This window comes from Miscanthus floridulus, chromosome 10 (assembly GCF_019320115.1).
Source record: "Miscanthus floridulus cultivar M001 chromosome 10, ASM1932011v1, whole genome shotgun sequence".
Classification (NCBI taxonomy): domain Eukaryota; kingdom Viridiplantae; phylum Streptophyta; class Magnoliopsida; order Poales; family Poaceae; genus Miscanthus; species Miscanthus floridulus.
In genome coordinates, this window is record NC_089589.1 from 119,657,355 (window position 1) to 119,671,119 (window position 13,765).

Sequence of the window (13,765 nt, forward strand, 5' to 3'; positions counted from 1 at the left end):
GAAAGAAAACTCCGATCTTTGGGTGAAGACTCCAATTCCACAGGAACAACTGACTGGTTGATCACAAGCCTAATTCCTTCAAACTCTAGCAATCTGGTACCCATCCGGGATTTTTATATAAATAATTGAAAAATAAAGCAAGCATAAGTACATGTCATACTCAACAAATATAACTTGGGGTTTATGAGGCTCAAAAGGCTGACACTAGTTTAACTGCGATTAGCTTTTAACGAGTCATCTTTTAGCAATTAGGTGGCAACAAGTTTATTCACAAGCCCTTATAAACACATGATCAGGTAAACATGAATAATGAATAGCATAAACAGTAATCATTAGTGAGCATCTTTATTATCAGTATCATCAGTGTTCAGCATCTATTCCATAAATGTTCCAAGGCCGCTCGTGACCGTGAGCACGGCTGATATACTAGTTTTACACTCTGTAGAGGTTGTACACTTTCACTGTGAGTCGTGATTTGCCCTTTCGCCCGAGGTGATTAGCCTCTTGACCCACTACCAAGGAAGATCGACAGGGTTCACTATGAAGCCTTTTAAAGGTTCGTCTAACAAGTTAGGGCCGCTAGGTTTCTGTGGCCTGCGAATGTAGAGCTCCCCTTCCAACAGGCACAATGACGCGTAGCCTATACACTGACGGACAGAGGCCGCACTATATCCAACCCGAAACACACCCCTCTTGCGCCATAAAGGTAACCTCTAACAAGCTAGAAAAGGTCCTCATACTAAGGTAAAGCCAGAGCCATGTAGCCCTGATAGTTGTACTGTAAGTCCCGGATGATCACTTACAGATAAGTCCTTAGGGAGAGGAATCTAGAGCACCATAAAACCGGCTAATGCTCTAGCCCCCTTGTTCCATGTTACCAAAAAAACATCTTTTAGTGTTTATTGCATATACCATTAGTCAAGTTACAAGATCATGGCTTTAGTTGAGCACTAGCATCTTACTACCTAATGCAATACCCCATAGGTAACAAGGAATCCAGGATATTAAATAGCTAGGAAAATTACTACGGTTGCCAAGGTAGACACATGCCATATGGATTAAATGATTAAAGGTGTATAGGGCAACAAGGAAGATCACATGCTATACTTGCCTTAAAACACTGATCCTTTGGTAAGCTTTAATCTTCAACGTTCTTCTTCTTCTTCTTGATCACCACGTATATCTCACCGACTAGACATGATCATAGAGCACCACACAAACATCCATGCAATCATACATGAAGCAAACCATAGATCTAAATTAGAACAATACACCAATCATAGAAAAATAAGTAAAAGAGTTTGAGACACGATTCTACGCATCACTACGAAGTCACAATCACGAGAGGCACGCTAATCGGAGCTACGGTTTGAAAGAAATAGCTACCGAAAGATCTACTCATAAGAGAAAATATAAAACTATAAGCTTCATGTGTTTTAACTATATAAAAGCTTATATAAATTGAATTAAGTCAAATTTAGATTTAAATTATAAAACTAAAGTAAAACAAATCATTTTTTACTTATAAAATCAGTTGCATTATTACTCAAGTTAGGCGTTAAACCATGCAATTCTAGAAATAGTGACATGATATACATTGTTACTAACGCGTAGATCTCATTGTAATGAATCTAGCACAACTTGAACAGGTCAAATCGGAGCTAAAACGTAGGAGATATGAATTAAATATGATTTCCTTTAATAAAATAATAGACTCAATCTAACCTCGAATTTGAAAATTTGAAAACATACTTAACAGTAGTATGAACATGTAGATTATGAAATTATGAACCTAACGCAAGTTGAACGGGTCAAATCGGAGTTAAAACGGAGATTTTATGGCTAAAACAAGATTAGTGGCAAAACTGTAAATAGGTGAAAACGTATTTTGGATCTAAACCGAAGAAACAATGCTTTGAAAAGAAGAAAGCGTATCCTGAAAATACACCTTGGACCGTGGGTTTGAAAATAGAAAACTAGAGGGGCTCTTTCGCAAAAGTGTCAACCAAAAGGGCACGGCCAATCTGGGCCGTTGGATCGAGTTGGAGTGGCACAGATTAGATGGGAGGGGGACAACGTGGCCGGCGTCGAGCCTCGGGCAGCATGCTCGCCGAGAAAATAGGGGAGGTCACTGGCGTGCTTCGATCTCAGTGTTTCGACCACTGTTTGGCTCAGGGAAAACTCGGGGAGCAAGAGGAGAAGAATGCGAACATGATAGAGGGATCGAAGGGGACCTCGATGGCATGGGATGGACACGGGGATTGACATGGCGGCTCGGGTTCATCGAGGAACCTACGGCGAGCTAGTTCTAGCAACAAAGACGGAGGGAGAGGGCACGGGCAGGACTCACTGCTTCCTCACCTTCACTCAAAGCCAGGTAGGTGGCTCGGTGAGTCAATGAGACGATGTAGCGGCAAACCGGTCGGCAGCGGATCTCCTGCAGCGCTGCTAGGGCTTGCGGTGGTGCTGGAGACCGAGCGAGGGCGACGTGGAGACTTTAGGGTTCAATAGGAAGGAGGCACGGCATAGGCGGCTTATATGGGGCGGAGCGGCGTGGAGCGCACGCCAAGCGCGACGTAGCGGAGGCGGACACAACAGCGGAAGCAGAGTCCGCCGCGGACAAGACCGGGGAAAAGAGACGGCACTGACATGCGGGGTTAGGGTGGTGGTGAGAGGGGGCGTGGGACCGGGCTACCAGTGATAGAGAAGAGAGGAGGGGGAGCGTGGTGGCCTACTATGGTTGCTGGGCCGGCTTGCTGGGGCTTCGGCCGGGCAGCCCATGAGCGGGAAAGGAGGGAGAGCGGAAAGAAGCGGGCCTACGGGGTGACGCTGGGCCGTAGTGTTGGGAGGCTGAGCGGGTCACCGAGAGGAGGTGGGCCAAAACCAGAGAGGGGGAGTGGGAGAGGAAGTAATTGATTTTTCTTAAACATATTTCAAAACCAAATTTAAATCAAATTTAAATTTCCTTTGCATCTTTGATCAAAACAAAACATCACAAAATAATATGCAGCGGCATGAATGCACCATCATGTATTTATACCTTATAGTTGATTTTATTTTCACAAAAAAATATTATTTTCTACCTTTGCATGAACACACATATGCATAATTAAATCCAATTCTCCTATTTTAAAATGTTGCAAATTTTAGGGTGTTACAATTCTACCCCCCTTAAGATGAATCTTGTCCCCGAGATTCGAAAAACATCGACTAAGCGATAAGGATACTCCATCTTTGGATTCTTCTTTACTTCCTCGTATAGTTCCATTGTCTAGATAAGGATTCCACCTTACTTTGCATACAGGTTATTCTTACTCCAAGTACCTTGCCAAACTAATTCCATGATCCTGACAAATACTCCAAATAATACTCAGGTGACTCTAATCACTAGGCCACCTTTCCTTTTTAGTTCATAATATCAATTATTTTTCTTAAAATATTCACCTTCTAACGAAACCTTACTAATCTCTTGGTCAGAAGGAGAATTTACCACCATTCTTCAAAACATTAACGATTCCGGTCAAGTTGCTCGAACTTAGAACACAATTCTTAGTCCTTGGTGTCACCCAAACCTTCTTAGCACAATTCTCCATTGCTAAGGGCATTGACCATGACTTTGCTCCTTGAAGTGATAGCATTTTTTCAAGTCATAATCAATTTTCATTCCAACGAGGATATCACAAGCTCAAGACCAACTTAGTGAAGATGTCCTGTAGATTCTAGTGATCCTCCTAGTCGTCACTTATCATACCCAAGTAGATAGTACCTCATGCTTCACAACGGATAACTCCAGATACATGTTAGGTAGTTCAACTCTCACTTCCTTAGCTGACTTAATGAACAAGCCACTACTTTTCTTCTCGTATAAGGACACCCCCACCTTAACAAGGTGCATCATTGTAGAAATAAAGCTCTTATCCAAACTAACTTAAAACCTTCTCCAGTAGCTCTACCAATATCTTGATGATCTCGGATAACTTCCTTGAACTGCTAACTCAACCTCACTGAAACTGAGTTTCTCTCACATCTTTGAGTACCACCATGCTTCCGCTGCGCAAACCAGAATGTATGATACTTCATCATACAAATCCTTCAACTTGGCTACCCCCTTAAGAAAAGATAATGTAGGGGACACCAAAGTGTAGCTTGCATCTCCTTCTAGATGAGATAACTAGTATCAAGACATTCAGACATCCCAATGATACTCTTGTATATGGGCAAGGACAAGAAATCTAAAATTCCACGCGTGATGAAAAAAACAGCAGCGCGGTAAAACAGTCGTAACTTTTATTCCATTAATCCAATGAAGTTGTAGCTTACACCGTTGGAAAGACTATAAAATTCTCTACAACTTCCTTATAGAACACTTTTCCAAACTTTGCAGTTTAGGTAGTTGAAAACAGTGCACAACAGAAACTGCTCCAAGTTTCAGACAGCACAGGTGCATCGCCTTGTGATTTTCATAACTCCATAACCAAAATAGATATCAGGCTCATTCTTGCGCTCAGATAAAGATTTGGAAGTGTACTATTGTCGAAAATTTTCCATAATTTTAGGTCATCCAAGAACGGAGATATAAGCCAACAAAGACAGGTTGCTCCCAAAAGACAGAATAGGGAAAACAGGAGATAATCCCATCTATTTATTGCATTAATCCTTATGCCTTTGGCCTATAAACTAAATGAAATTGTGGGAACACCCATCAAGATCATTGCAATCATTACAATGATGCGAAACAATCATAAGCATAATGACAAATCAACAAAGCAATAATGATTCACATCTCAATCATTGACTCAACTGGCGATACTATCATTTTTCTTACATCAAGGCACAAACTCCTATTCCTTAACTAAGGTGTGGCTACTAGGGCATCTAGGGTAGCATCCCTTGCATGACAGTGAGGACATCACTTCTTCCACTTTGTTGATCTTGGATAGTCTGTCATGACTTCTTCATTCGTCACTCTCACCGAATGCTTCCTTCGGGTCAGGTATCATTGACACTTTCTGGTAGCAACCTTGTAGTGATCCGACTTTGGGCACTTCCATGGTACAATGATTGATTCTTCTATGGGCAAAGTTTAACATAATGCCCTTCCTTCTGGCAATGATATCACTCTCTCTTGGCTGGATCTTTTGTGATGTCATACTCCACAGAATTATTGCTTAGAGTATTATTAGTTTGCTGACTCTGAAGGTTCATCTTTGTTTGACTGGACCGCTTTCTAGCTCGCTTGATCTTTCAGGATTGAAACTTCTTATAGGTGATTGTTCACCCATCTATGCATACCTCATGTGGAAAGAGTGGAGTAATCTTAGCTTGAGAAACTTCTAACTCTTTAGAGTCTGAGTTTATCTGGCCATGGATTGGAGCTGGATGTGACCACATAGTAGAACTCAAATGTTGATTGCTTCCCAATACTGGCTCCAGTGGGTTTGCCTTCCTCTTCTTATCCACATTGACCTCACAATTCGGGTTCACCTTGACACTGACTTCCAAGCGTCTTACTATGAACTTCTTCATTGGACTTCATCTTCTTCCAAGCTTCTACCACTTGTCTGTTCACTGGTACCTTTGGTATGTTGGTTTGACCTTGTGGCAAGCACTGTTGAGAACTCCCATGTTGAGTCATTCCTTCAAGTACTTGTCATGGCATAGCTAAAAGCTTCTCCTTGTCGAATGCAATCAAGGACAACGTAGCTTGGTCCTCCTAAGCTCTGATGCTGGTGGTCTCCTTATTACGACCCATCTATTTAGACAAAGAGAGAGAGGATTGAGAATAGAGACAATGTTTTCATAACAGAACAGAGGCAAAAGTGAGCATAACTTTTGGCAAATAACAAGGTTGGAGAGAAAGCAAGAACTAAGCAGAGATGAAAGCATGCTAAAACATCCAGTTCTAACTAGGTTTGTGTCCTACCGTCAGCATTGCTTTGATACCACTTTGTAGCACCCGGTTTTAAGAACAAAACCAAATATGCATCATATGTGAGCCCAGGAAGTCAAATCTCACATATAGCTACAAATAAGGGTAATATCAAAAGATAATGCTCAATATATAATGTACTTAGTGTAAAGGATATAACCTTAGACAATAAATAGCGGAAAGAAAACTCCGATCTTCGGGTGAATACTCTAATTCCATAGGGACAACTGACTGGTTGATCACAAGCCTAATTCCTCCAAACTCTAGCAATCTGGTACCCATCCAGGATTTTTATCTAAATAATTGAAAAATAAAGCAAGCATAAGTACATGTTGTACTCAACAAATATAACTTGGGGTTCATGAGGCTCAAAAGGCTGACACTGGTTTAACTGCGATTAGCTTTTAATGAGTCATCTTTTAGCAATTGGGTGGCAACAAGTTTATTCACAAGCCCATATAGACACTTGATCTGGTAAACATGAATAATGAATAGCATAAACAACAATCATTAGTGAGCATCTTTATCATCAGTATCATCAGTGTTCAGCATCTATTCCGTAAATGTTCCAAGGCCGCTCGTGACCGTGAGCACGGCTGATATACCAGTTTTACACTCTGCAGAGGTTGTACACTTTCACTGTGAGTCGTGATTTTCCCTTTCGCCCAAGGTGATCAGCCTCTTGACCCACTACCAAGGAAGGTCGGCAGGGTTCACTATAAAGCCTTTTAAAGGTTCGTCTAACAAGTTAGGGCCGCTAGGTCTCCCCTTCCGACAGGCACAATGATGCACGGCCTATACACTGATGGACAGAGGCCACACTATATCCAACCTGGATCACACCCCTCTTGCGCCATAAAGGTAACCTCTAACAAGCTAGAAAAGGTCCTCATACTGAGCTAAAGCCAGAGCCACGTAGCCCTCATAGCTGTACTGTAAGTCCCGGATGATCACTTACAGATAAGTCCTTAGGGAGAAGAATCTAGAGCACCATAAAACAGGCCTATGCTCTAGCCCCCTTGTTCCATGTTACCAAAAAACATCTTTTAGTGTTTATTGCATATACCATTAGTCAAGTTACAAGATCATGGCTTTAGTTGTGCACTAGTATCTTACTACCCAATGCAATACCCCATAGGTAACAAGGAATCCAGGATATTAAATATCTAGGAAAATTACTATGGTTGCCAAGGTAGACACATGCCAGATGGATTAAATGATTAAAGGTGTATAGGACAACAAGGAAGATCCCATGATATACTTGCCTTAAAACACCGATCAGTTGCATTATTACTCAAGTTAGGCGTTAAACCATGAAATTCTAGAAATAGTGACATGATATACATTGTTACTAACACGTAGATCTCGTTGTAATGAATCTAGCACAACTTGAACAGGTCAAATCGGAGCTAAAACGTAGGAGATATGAATTAAAAAAATTCCTTTAATAAAATAATAGACTCAATCTAACCTTGAATTTGAAAATTTGAAAACATACTTAATAGTAGTATGAACATGTAGATTATGAAATTACGAACCTAACGCAAGTTGAACGGGTCAAATTAGAGTTAAAACAGAGATTTTATGGCTAAAACAAGATTAGTGGCAAAACTGTAATTAGATGAAAACGTATTTTGGATCTAAACCGAAGAAACAACGCTTTCAAAAGAAGAAAGCGTATCCTGAAAATACACTTTGGTCCGTGGGTTTGAAAATAGAAAACTGGAGGGGCTCTTTCGTAAAAGTGCCAGCCAAAAGGGTACGTCCAATCTGGGCTGTTGGATCGAGTTGGAGTGGCACAGATTAGATGGGAGGGGGACAACGTGGCCGGCGTCGAGCCCCGGGTGGCGTGCTCACCGAGAAAATAGGGGAGGTCGCCGGCGTGCTTCGATCTCGGCGTTTCGGCCACCGTTTGGCTCGGGGAAAACTCAGGGAGCAAGAGGAGAAGAATGCGAACATGATAGAGGGATCGAAGGGGACCTCGATGGCACGGGATGGACGTGGGGATTGACATGGCGGCTCGGGTTCGTCGGGGAACCTACGGCGAGCTAGTTCCAGCAACAGAGACGGAGGGAGAGGGCACGGGCAGGACTCACTGCTTCCTCACCTTCACTCGAAGCCAGGTAGGTGGCTCGGTGAGTCAACGAGATGACGTAGCGGCGAACCGGTCGGCAGCGGATCTCCTACGGCGCTGCTAGGGCTTGCTGTGGTGCTGGAGACCGAGCGAGGGCGATGTGGAGACTTTGGGGTTCAATAGGGAGGAGGCGCGGCATAGGCGGCTTATATGGGGCAGAGCGGCGTGGAGCGCACTCCAAGCGCGGCGTAGCGGAGGCGGACACAACGGCGGAAGCAGAGTCCGTCGTGGACAAGACCGTGGGAAAGAGACGACATTGACATGCGGGGTCGGGTGGCGGTGAGAGGGGCACGGGACCGGGCTACCAGTGACAGAGAAGAGAGGAGGGGAAGCGCGGTGGCCTACTACGGTTGTTGGGCTGGCTTGCTGGGGCTTGGGCCGGTGCGGCCCATGAGCGGGAAAGGAGGGAGAGAGGAAAGAAGTGGGCCTGCGGTGTGATGCTGGGCCGCAGTGGTGGGTTAGGCTGAGCGGGCCATCGAGAGGAGGTGGGCCAAAACTAGAGAGGGGGAGTGGGAGAGGAAGTAATTCCTTTTTCTTAAACATATTTCCAAAACCAAATTTAAATCAAATTTAAATTTCCTTTGCATCTTTGATCAAAGCCAAACATCACAAAATAAAATGCAGTGGCATGAATGCACCATCATGAATTTATACCTTATAGTTGATTTTGTTTTCACAAAAAAATTTATTTTCTACCTTTGCATGCACACACATATGCATAATTAAATCCAATTCTCCTATTTTAAAATGTTGCAAATTTTAGGGTGTTACAGCCACCCCCTTTTCTCTCTTTGTGAAACGACTAATAGTTAATCTGGAGTGTAGACTATTGTGCTTTTCTTCTACAGGTTTCATGCAGGTGCCTTCGGCAGCGCCCCCTGTCTGGGCGAAGAAATATGTCTGCGAAGACACCTCCAGCGAAGGCAAAGAGTATACCACAAGATGATCTTGTACGGCCTTCACCCACAACAGCTCGACCACGCGAAGGTTCGGGGGCAGCGAAGGCAGTATCGGCGAAGGTCCGGAGGTCCCCGAGGCTGCGTCCAAGGGATATCGCAAAGGCCACTAGGGGGGAAGCGGTGGCTCGGCACAGAGGCTGCGGGAGCCCGGCGAAGGCCGGGCCTTCGCTACATGAAGGATGGGCTCTCAAAGGGAGCCCGTTCTACGTGCCTATTGGGCCTCCAGCGGACTCTAAGCAAGGCCCATGAAGTAAGGCGGTTAGGAAGGAGAACGCCGAAGATACCCCCAGAGGTCCCACTTGTACGAGTATATCCCTAGGATATGCCTTGTCAGTTGCAGGGTATAAATGTAAAAGAACTTTTCCTTGTACAGTGACCTATAAAAGGGGAGAGCAATCCCATGTAAAGGAGGAGCCCAATGAATGAATGAAACCCTGATTGTGTCACTTGATGCACCGGCTTGCTTGAATTTGCCTTCGGCCTCCCACTAACATCGATGAAAGCCCACCTTGTGCTTTACCTGCTAGGACAATCCTCCCAACATTGGTGCCCACTGTGCTAGGCCAAGTATAAACCTATAATGGTAGGAAAAAGAAAGGCCTCCACCCGCACTCAGAGAGGCGAGGAAGCCCCTACACGGGAAAGACCCAGGCGTAACACTCCAAACACCTATGCCAGCCCGCAACCTCAACAAGGTGCGTAGGCCGAAGAAGAAGAGGTGGCTGTGCCAAATTAGCCAGCAGGTGAAGGAAGGCAGCCAGCACAGCCAGCCCAAAACCTAACACCAGAACAGACGCTGCAGCAGTTACAAGCCCAACTTCAGCAGGCTCAGCAGGAAAGAGATAGGTTCACCGCAGCATACACTGAGAACCAAAGGGCAACACTCATGTCTCAGCAAGCAGCAGAGGTAAGGCAGCAGTTGGCTATTTTGCAGGCTGAAATCCAAAGCCTACTGCCAAACTATCCACCTTCGCACAACTATAACCAGCCTCCACTAGTACCGCAGAACCAAGGTTGCCAGCAGCCAACCTCCCAACTTCAGCCAATCTTCGGCACACCTAGTAGCCTCCTGCCACCTCCAAGATCCGTAGACAATAGGTCCCCGCTATCCAAAGGCTTACAGAGTTCCCCTTGGCCAACAACATACAAGCCCATTTCCCTGTCAAGGTTCAATGGCTAGACAGACCCCCACCAATTCATTATGAGCGTCGGTGATGTTTGGGAGCTCATTGCGCTTCTTGGAGAAGCGCTGAATGTACTCCCGGAGGGTCTCGTCGGCCCTCTGCTTGCAGTTGTAGAGAACCCAGTAGTTTCTCGGGTGGGTGTAGGTACCCTGGAAGAGGCCAATGAAGACCGCACGGAGATCGCCCCAGCAGTGGATGCTGCCGAGCTTGAGCTGCTTGAGCCAAGCTCTAGTTGAGCTTGATAGAAGCAGAGGAATGTACTGGACAGCGAAGTCATCGTTTGACCCCATCCTTCATGGTGAGACGATAGTCCTCCAGCCAATGGTCTGGGTTGGTCTTGCCATCGTAATTAGAGATGTGCGTCGGTGGCCGAAAATGCCTGGGTAGGGGGCCGCCCAGATCGCTACCCCGAACGCCAGGGGGCTGAGGTGATCTGGGATGGCCCCCTGCCCTGTCGCTCAGGAGTACAGGACTGTGCCTGAGTGTGGTGTCTGGCCTCGATGGTGTCGTGGACGTCGCGGTCGTCGTCGATCCGCTGCCACGTGCGGGCGGGGGGGGGGGGGGCGAGGAGAAAGGTCGCACTTTCGCTCCTGCCAAGGCTTGGCACCTCGGGTCCATGGCCGGTCGGAGCTATTGCCAGAGGTGTTGCCGCTGCTCCCTGTCGCCCACAGGGTGTGAGCATCGGAGAGCCCCCCCGTTGGCGGTGGCTGTCATCTGGGATGGCCGGGAGAGCGCGGCGCGACGCCGAGAGGCCAAACTCTCGGCCTATTGCTCGAGGGCGATGCGGAGGAGCCGCTTCGCCTCGTTCAGCCGCTCGTTGGTCTTTAGGTCTGGCGTAACGGAGATGTCTTCCAGGCGGCAAACAGCAGCCGCCATGTTGTACGCCGTGCGGGGAAGCAGAGGCCGCTAGGAGCCCCCGTGCGGGTGTCGTCGTCGTCGTCGAGAGGGTGCACGGTTTGCTGCCTCGGCATGTCCTGCCTTTGGCGCTCGAGCTCTGCCTCGGCGGCCTTCAAGTCCACCAGCTGAGCGCGCAAGCGGTCCGCCTTCTCCTGAAGGTAGGCCGCGCGGCTGCGGGGACTCTGGTCCGGCGGCGTGAGCCTAGGCGCCTCCTCAGCAAGATCGTCGCCTTCGACGTGGTAGCACATGTGCGGCGGGGTGTCGCAGTCGATGTCGTCGGAGTCGTACTCTGGCCCGTTCCCCGAGAGGACCTCGAGGAAGGCACGAAGCGAGGGGACGTCAGTCCCTGCTGCACCGGAGAGGATGATGCACTGCGGTGCCTCGCGACTGATGAGGTGCTCCAGCTCCAGGTAGAAGGACGCTGCCACGTTCTGTATCCCGAAAGACAGGTCCGGGAGGTAGTACCAGAAGCGATCAGGCGGTGGGAGCACCTCACCGGTGGTGATCTGGTGTTTGTGGATCATTATTTAACCTTGATTTCTTTCCTTTTATGATTTTTGTAAAAGAAAATGCCGGCAGTGCATCCTCATTCATCCAGACCGTGATGTTATACTGTGCCACACTATCCGAAATGAATAGCGTGTGTCTGCCAACTTTCTGAAAATGTGATCCATTTTGTGAAACAACTGATCACATTCTGTGATCCGTTATCTGAAACTGTGATCGATTTGGTTACTATAATGCCTTACTATGTGGCTATCGAGTTCCCAGTCGCATGCATTCCTTCACCCAAAACAAAAAACTCTCTATGCCTCCCATGCCTGGCCTTCCTCCTCCCCGATACCGCTGTTTTCGTTTTTCCCTTTTCTACTATATTTGTTTGTGGGTGGTATCGGTCTCCCTCTATACATATATACTGTTTCTAGCACCTGTGTTCAAATCCTGGCATCATACAACTATTAAAGATCTCAACGAACGAGTGTAAACCTTAGTTTTATGAACTAGTTACGCTTCACACATGGGTGCAGGACTCCGACTGCGTTTCAGTGTCCTTTAGCACGATGTCTTGAATGAACAAATGTAGAAAATGCAGTCCTTTAGCACGATTAAAGGTAGCTTTTAATTCTGTAAGGATGTAAAACCACCTGTCCTTGAGAGCATTACCAATTGTGTCGGCGAGAAAAGGACAGGAGTGTTGTGCTTGAGAGTGTAAACTCTGCAACAAACATCTACTGCTTTGTTTGGGCATGGGCAAAAAAGCAAATTCATCAAAAGTTTGACAATGCATGGGAGAAGCCAAGTGTTTTCTGGTGGGTACAATTAGGTAAACCATGCCTTGGAGAAAAATACCAATCCGTAGTTAGGTGCCTGAGGTCTTCCAGCCAGGATAGGTGGTACAAGACCTCAGTATGGTGAACAAGGTGCTACCTTGTTGTCATCTTAAGTTATCTTTCATAAGGTCATGTGTACGTAATTTAGAAGTAGATTTGGAGGGTTACATTATATATTTTACATAATGACAGAGGTTGGTAATATTTTCTGTAAAACTAAATAATATTTTTCATAAGGTGACTATTATTTTTTGTGATAATTAGAGTCTACAGTATCAAACTAAATGCCATATATTTCTAGTTAACTTGAAAATTTATAGGATTTACTTTTTTCCGTGTGAGTTTCGTAAGAATTAACATGGAGGCTCAGTTGGAGACCTCCAATTAGAAATAGTAAGAAAAATAATTCTTTTAAGTGCACTTGACGTGTTTATTGTGTAAAATCCTATAAATTCAAGTTACTCACGTTGTGCGAGACATCAAAGGGGCTAGAGTAATTGTGTCATGCTCAACATTTCGTGAGCACCAGCCATTGGAACAAACATTCATACGTAGGATAGGCAGACTAAATGGGCCTGGTCCTTGCCATCTGTTTTAGAAATGGCCTCAGTCCATGTATAGAAATTAAACAGTCATGAAAATATTGAAACATTACGGTTATGGATAGAAAATGTATAAATTGATGATTTTTTTTTTATCACAACTAGGTAGACTATATGTTTGTGTTATAAATTTGACAATGCAGTGGAAAGATAAGCAATTTTATTAGTTGTAGTATTTAAACAAAAACTTTATATGCTTCTATCTCGTAAGATTTTACCCATGTAGGAGCATGTTTTGATGCACTAGTTCATATATATAGGAAAATGTTGAGAGGGCCGAAGTGGTGTGCTTGGGAGTGTGAACAATGCAACAAACATCTACTGTTTCTTTTGGCCATGGGCAAAAAAACTAAATTCATTGAAGGTTTGACAATACAAGCGAGAAAGCAAGTGTTCTCTGATTATCGATTTACCCTCTTATGTGACTGTACGCTTACAGATTATAGAAATTATTTGTGTTGCCACAGGTAATATAAATGGAATGTGGTGCACTGTATAATGTAGAGCTCAAGAGTTATGAATGAGACTCTATAGTTCACTCACCAGTCGCTATTGTGTTCATGCAAGCCCTTGTTACTGCATTTATGCATTTGAAATGTTCCTAGTTTCGCCTCATCTTCTTTAAGGCGTTTGATTTAGAAATGCCAAAAAAATTGTTGGATCACAATCCCCTTGAGGTTCTTTGACAGACATCGAAATGATAAGCTTATAGCCTACGTCTCCTGCTTC